The sequence below is a fragment of the Apium graveolens genome, chromosome 7 (genome assembly GCF_009905375.1).
Source record: "Apium graveolens cultivar Ventura chromosome 7, ASM990537v1, whole genome shotgun sequence".
NCBI classification, from domain to species: Eukaryota; Viridiplantae; Streptophyta; class Magnoliopsida; order Apiales; family Apiaceae; genus Apium; species Apium graveolens.
The window spans coordinates 205,819,120-205,826,582 of record NC_133653.1 but is presented as its reverse complement, the minus strand read 5'-3'; the positions used below and the strand labels follow the sequence as shown (position 1 = coordinate 205,826,582).

The following is a 7,463-nucleotide window of genomic DNA, read 5'->3' as shown; positions in this document are numbered from 1 at the left end:
TGGTATCCATGTAACGAGCGTTAGGTTAGCGGATCCCAGACTCTAAAAGCCTTAGGTCACTAGGCACAAAGTCCCCTAAGAACTTAATAACTCGAATACCAAAGAGCCCACTCTTGATCAATTATGCAAATTTTTTTTTTTTAATAACTCTGAGCAAGTGCGTTTCGCTCCATCTTGCTCAACCCTAGACTACTCGCATAACATGCGAGCCGGCTACTAGCCATTTGACGCCTAGCCACAACTAGCAACAAATTCCATTTTTACTCCATTTTTTTCTCTTTTTCATGCCTTTACCACTAAGAACCTATTATCAAATTCTAAGCATAATAAATAGATTATCCTCGAAAATAATCAGATCATAACAACAATCTAGTCCTTAAGCATTCTCTAAGACTTAGTGACAATACAAGTGCTTCTAGCATGCATATCAACCTACACAACTTAATATCACTTTAATGCTATCACTACACTCGCATCAATATCACAATTCAGTCGATAAATCATTGCAAAAGGGATCATGGTATATGCATGAGCTATATGATATGACAAACAAATAAAGCTATATATATAAAAAAAAAACTATATGGCAAAAATTATGCAACTATATGAACTAACTATCATGAATATGCAGCTATATGACACACACAAAATATTCCTTAACTACCACCCCCAAACTTAAAATCTTCACTGTCCCCAGTGAAGGTAGTAGAAAGGAACACAGGGTATACCTACTCGGAGTCATCATCATCATCACCCTCAGTGGGTGGAGTATCAGGCGGCGGGTATGCAGAGTCCTCACCAAAAACTGGCCACTGGATATCAGCTCCAAGGCCTCGAAAAGCAGTCCCTAACGCAAGAATGAGCTCCTGAGCAAACCTGCTCTGCGTCTCATACATGGCATCCATCCGCCGTGAAAGCCTCCTATACTGGGCATCACCCATCCCAGCACCCTCCTGAGCTCTCGAAGAACTAGCCTCACCGCGCCCTGGCCTGGCCATAGTAGCACCTCGTGCTGGACGCCCTCCTGGAAGACGATAACCCAGCCCATGCTCCTCAGGCTCACCACCGGTCCACTCCTGTATCCCATTCAGAGTGCCAAAATCTATCGGAGCTGCTGGCAACTGCAACTGCTCATGAGCCGGCCAGTTTACTCCTACTGCTCGGCATAGCTTTGTAACCGTGGATGCATAAGGGATGTTCATATGCTTTGCTCCCCTCAAAAACTTCAGAATTCCTTGGTAGATAAACTCACCAAGGTCCACATAGTATTTCTCATTCAGAATTCCCCACAACAACTGTGCTCTCTCAACTGTGACCTCGTGTGCATGTGAAGAAGGCAAAATATTAGCACATATAAATGCATTCCATGCACGGGCATACCTGTTCATGGCGATCGCCGGAAAGTGACGATACTCATTATTGGCTGGACTGCGGTTCCAAACTGTGTCCGGTCGACATAGAGTCGCACAAATCAAATCCAAGTCAAAGTCCTCAGCAGTCTTTTCATTCCAGTTCTCCTCCTCGGGCTTCCTCTCTCGCTGTCCAATCACACGACGAATCGCCGCAGGATGATAATCAACTGTCAGCCCACGAACTACAGAAAACCCATTCTTTTCAGCCTTCGCGTTCGCGTAGAACTCGCGAACAACGCTCATCGGTACTGTTTCGGGTGACTCACAAAAAGCTATCCACCCCTTCTCTGCAATCATGGGCAACAACTCACCATCCCTCCCTGATGGTAAAAACCCCCTCTCCTTCAGAATTGGCTTCCCCAACAGCCTAGTGTACTCCTCCTCCGCGGCTCTGTCAGTTAACCGAGGCCTTGCAGCAGTACCCCTTGATGAATCAGCAGTAGGAACTGTGCTGCTGCTGTCAATAGTGCGTGCTCTCTTGGGTGCCATTGATTTGTGAATAAAAGTGTGTAAGAACTGATTTTTGATGTTTATGCGAGGGTTTAAGTGTAGGAAGTTTGTGGGAGATATGTGGGATAGGTGTATGTATATATAGGGTGTGGAGTAGGTTAAATTAGATTAGGAGTGGGGTTGAGGGATAAAATCATGGGGTAATGGGAAAAGAATTCGTGGGTTTATGGGCTGTGATGGGTTTTTTTGTGTGTTTTTGTTTTTTTTTTTCTCTGAACTGTAAAAAAAAAATCTGGAACTCGACCCCTGCGCGGCCGCTCAGCATTTCTGCGCGGGCGCGCAGCAAGCTGCGCGGCCGCTCAGCATAGCTGCGCGGGCGCGCAGAGGGTCTCTGGAATTTTTTTTTTTCAGCCCCTGTTTTCTGATTTTTTTGTGTTTTTGGATAGGTTATTAACTTCTAAGGGTTCCTGTAACAACAATTCATGGGTTGCCTCCCACGCAGCGCTTCTTTTTCGTCATTAGCTTGACGTTCCGTACCTTTCTCACGTAGTCAACAACATGGCACTAACCACCTCTCGGTTTGCCATGTCCCCATAGTAGTGCTTCAACCGCTGACCGTTAACCTTGAATGCTTGGTTCGAATCATTCTCAAAAATTTCCACCGCTCCATGTGGAAACACAGTTTTGACAATAAAAGGTCCAGACCACCTTGATTTCAACTTCCCAGGAAAAAGTCGGAGCCGAGAGTTGAATAACAGAACTTGTTGCCCTGGCACAAATAACTTAGGATGTAGCTTCCTATCGTGCCACCTCTTCACCTTTTCCTTATACATTTTGTTATTCTCGTACGCTTGAAGTCGAAATTCATCAAGTTCATTAAGCTGAAGCATTCTTTTCTTACCAGCTGCATCTAAATCCAGGTTCAATTTCTTCAATGCCCAGTAGGCCTTATGCTCAAGCTCCGCCGGTAGATGACATCCCTTACTGTACACCAACTGAAACGGTGACATCCCAAGTGGAGTTTTGTATGCCGTTCTCTAAGCCCAAACAGCTTCATCGAGCTTTAAAGACCAATCCTTCCTTGACGGACAAACAACCTTCTCTAGAATGCGCTTTATCTCTCTGTTAGACACTTCCGCTTGACCATTTGTTTGCGGATGATAGGCAGTAGCTACTCGATGATTCACATTATAATGCTGCATCATAGAAGTGAACTTACGGTTGCAAAAATGCGATCCTTCATCACTTATGATTACCCGAGGTGTTCCAAACCTTGTGAAAATTTGCTTATGAAGAAAATTTAGCACTGCCTTTGCATCATTTGTCGGTAAAGCTTTAACTTTGACCCATTTTGAGACATAATCGACTGCCAGCAAGATGTACTGATTATTGCAAGACGAGATAAAAGGCCCCATGAAATCGATTCCCCATACATCAAAGACCTCGACTTCAAGCATCACATTTAATGGCATCTCATCCTTCCTTGACAAATTTCCCACTCTTTGGCAATGATCACACCTTAAAACAAACTGATGAGCATCCTTGAACAAGGTGGGCCAGAAAAAACCTGCTTGCAGAATACGAGCTGCCGTCTTCTCACCTCCATAGTGTCCACCATAAACCGTGGAATGGCAGTCTCGTAATATCCCCTCCATCTCACAGAACGGGATACATCTCCTGATGATCTGATCAGCTCCCTGTCTAAACAAATATGGTTCATCCCACATATACCACTTCACCTCATGCAGAAACTTCTTCTTTTGAGTGGATGTCAAATTAAGCGGCATTATATTGCTGACAAGATAGTTTACAATATCTGCAAACCATGGTTCTTCCTCCTGAATTGCAAACAACTGCTCATCCAGAAAAGATTCATTGATTAACGTCCTATCTTGTGAAGTAGAATCGGGATTCTCCAACCTAGAGAGATGGTCAGCTACTTGATTCTCGGTACCTTTTCTATCTTTGATCTCTAACTCAAATTCCTGAAGTAAAAGCACCCAACGAATGAGTCTCGGCTTCGAATCCTTCTTAGAAACCAGATAGCGAATAGCTGCATGATCAGTGAATACTGTCACTTTCGTACCAAGCAGATAAGATCGAAATTTCTCAAAGCCAAAGACTATAGCCAAAAGCTCCTTCTCAGTAGTGGTGTAGTTCAATTGGGCCCCATTTAAAGTTTTACTCGCATAGTAGACCACATGGAAGAGATTTTTCTTGCGCTGTCCCAAAACTGCACCCACCGCATAGTCACTCGCATCACACATCATCTCAAACGGTTCTGTCCAATCTGGTGCTGTAATAACTGGGGCCGTGATCAAACTCTCCTTGAGAGTCTCGAATGCTGCCAAACATTCATCATCAAATTTAAAAGGCACATCTTTCTCAAGTAAATTGCACAACGGCTTAGATATCTTTGAAAAGTCCTTGATGAATCGCCGATAAAAACCCGCATGACCGAGAAAACTACGGATTCCTTTCACCGAATTAGGTGGGGGAAGATTTTCAATGACTCCCACCTTGGCCTTATCCACCTCCAGACCTTTGCTAGAGACCTTATGCCCAAGGATAATGCCTTCACGCACCATAAAATGACATTTCTCCCAATTAAGCACCAAATTAGTTTCCACGCATCTTTTGAGTACGGCGCGCAGATTATTCAAGCATTCATCATATGAGTGTCCAAAGACGGAGAAGTCATCCATGAACACTTCGACGTTATTTCCAATCATGTCAGAGAATATAGCCATCATACATCTCTGAAAGGTGGCCGGGGCGCCACATAACCCAAACGAAACTCTACGAAAAGCAAATGTGCCAAATGGACAAGTGAAGGTAGTCTTTTCCTGATCCTCTGGTGCAATACAAATCTGATTATACCCGGAATAACCATCCAGAAGACAAAAATACTCATGTCCCGCCAATCTGTCAAGCATTTGATCAATGAATGGAAGAGGGAAGTGATCCTTCCTTGTGGCTTTGTTCAATTTTCTATAATCCATGCATACTCTCCATCCTGTAACTGTTCGAGTAGGGATGAGCTCATTCTTTTCATTTGCGACCACAGTGATACCTCCTTTCTTAGGAACACATTGTACAGGGCTCACCCACGAGCTGTCAGAAATAGGATAAATGATGCCTGCATCTAGCCATTTCAGAATTTCTTTCTTCACCACCTCCTTCATGATGGGATTCAGTCTTCGTTGCTGTTCCACAATTGGCTTACTTCCTTCCTCTAGCAGAATTTTATGCATACAATATGAAGGACTTATCCCCTTGATGTCTGCTATGGTCCATCCTATAGCCGATTTGAATTCTCTCAAAATCCTTAAGAGCTTATCTTCCTCACTACCTGAAAGGTCAGCTGAAATAATAACAGGTAACGTAGATGAATCACCTAAAAAAGCATACCTCAAGTGTTCAGGTAATGGTTTAAGCTCCAAGGTAGGTGCTTCCTCTATTGATGGTTTGAGCTTCCCTTCAGCATTCTTAAGGTCAAAAGTACCAAGAGATTCAAATGGTATGTCGAGCTTTCACTTCCATGGAGAAGCGTTCAGATATTGTAATTGCTCGTTGCTATCTTCATCATCACTGTCAAATTCCCCCACTAAGGCCTTTTCCAATGCATCAGACATTAGCATGTGATCGAGTTCTGACGTAACCACAGAATCAATCACATCCACTTTTAAGCACTCCTCATCTTCTGTAGGGAATTTCATTGCCTTGAATACGTTAAAGGTCACATCCTGATCTTGGACCCGCATAGTAAGTTCCCCTTTTTGCACATCTATCAAGGTACGGCCAGTAGCCAAGAAAGGCCTCCCCAAGATTATGGGAATCTTCTTATCTTCCTCAAAATCCAGAATAACAAAATCTGCATGAAAGAAGAGCTTATCCACCTTGACAAGCACATCCTCAACTATGCCCCTTGGGTAAGTAATGGAACGGTCAGCCAATTGTAGCGACATGTATGTGGGTTTTGGATCAGGCAGATCCAGCTTTTTAAAGATCGACAAGGGCATCAGATTAATGCTTGCTCCCAAATCACAAAGGCACTTGTCAAAAGTTAGATTTCCAATGGTGCAAGGAATGGTGAAGCTTCCTGGATCTTTCAGTTTTAGTGGTAACTTTTGCTGCAGAACAGCGCTGCATTCTTCCGTGAGAGCAACGGTTTCAAGGTCATCCAGTTTCACCTTCCTTGAAAGAATAGTCTTCATAAACTTCGCATAACTAGGCATTTGTTCCAGAGCCTCAGCGAAAGGTATATTGATGTGAAGTTTCTTGAACACCTCCAGAAACTTCCCGAACTGTCTATCCAGCTTTTGTTGCTGCAATCTCTTAGGAAATGGTGGAGGAGGATAGAGCTGTTTCTCCCCTGTATTAGCCTCAGGCAGAGTGTGTTCAACAGTAGTCTTCCTTGGTTCCGCCGCTTTCTCCCTTTGCTTAGATTCTTCATCCCTAACTTCAGCTTCGACTTCTTTTGCCTTTTCAGCATCAGCTACTTTTCCAGACCTTAAGGTAATAGCCTTGACTTGCTCTTTGGCTTCCTTCCTGCCTGGTACTTCCGTGTCACTGGGAAGAGTGCCAGGTTGACGATTGAGCACTGCATTGGCTAATTGACCGATTTGATTTTCCAAGGTCTTGATAGAAACCGCCTGACTCTTGCACAACAGCTTAAGTTCCTCAAAATCAGCACTAGTAGGTGCAGCTGCACTTCCCTGTTGAGGATATGATTGCCTTGTAGCATACTGCTGTGGTTGCTGGAACCCAGGTGGGTTAAACTGTTTACTCACTCCTTGCTGATATGGTGGCAGAATAGCATTCTGATTATTTCCCCAGCTGAAATTTGGATGATTTCTGTTGTTAGGATGATAGGTCGCTGGCACAGGCTGCTGTTGTCGCTGATAATTATTCACATACTGAACAGATTCATTGACAAGAGAACACTGATCCGTAGCATGAGAACCTGCACAAAGCTCACAAACCATAGCTATTTGATTAACTCCATACGTAGCCAGAGAATCAACCTTCATTGATAGCGCTTGGAGCTGGGCTGCAATAGCGGTGGCTGCATCAACTTCCAGAATACCTGCTACCTTGCCTGACGTCATCCTTTGAGTTGGGTTTTGATGCTCATTTGCAGCCATCGTCTCGATAAGATTATACGCCTCAGTATAGCTTTTAGCCCATAAGGCGCCTCCAGCTGCTGCATCGAGCATGGGCCGAGATTGGGCCCCCAAACCATTATAAAAACCAGTGATTACCATCCAATCCGGCATTCCATGATGTGGACATTTTCTCAACATTTCCTTGTAGCGTTCCCAAGCCTCGCACATAGATTCTGTAGGTTGCTGCGCAAATTGAGTAAGAGCACTCCTCATAGCAGCAGTCTTTGCCATTGGATAAAACTTCACCAGAAACTTTTGCGCAAGATCTTGCCACGTAGTGATTGACCCAGCTGGTTCAGAATGTAACCAGTCTTTAGCTTTATCCCTCAGTGAGAATGGGAAAAGCCTCAACTTGATAGCCTCATCAGTCACGCCATTATACTTAAAAGTGCTGCAGATCTCGACAAAATTCCTTATGTGCATGTTGGGGTCT

At 44.0% G+C, this 7,463-nt stretch overlaps 1 non-coding gene across 1 annotated transcript; it reads left to right on the top strand.

Moving 5' to 3' along the window:
• The first annotated feature begins 7,139 nt into the window (after positions 1-7,139).
• Positions 7,140-7,246, top strand: LOC141675497 (small nucleolar RNA R71). Its single transcript, XR_012556146.1, has one exon. It is a non-coding gene; the product is annotated as a small nucleolar RNA R71 (small nucleolar RNA).
• The last annotated feature ends 217 nt before the right edge of the window (positions 7,247-7,463 follow it).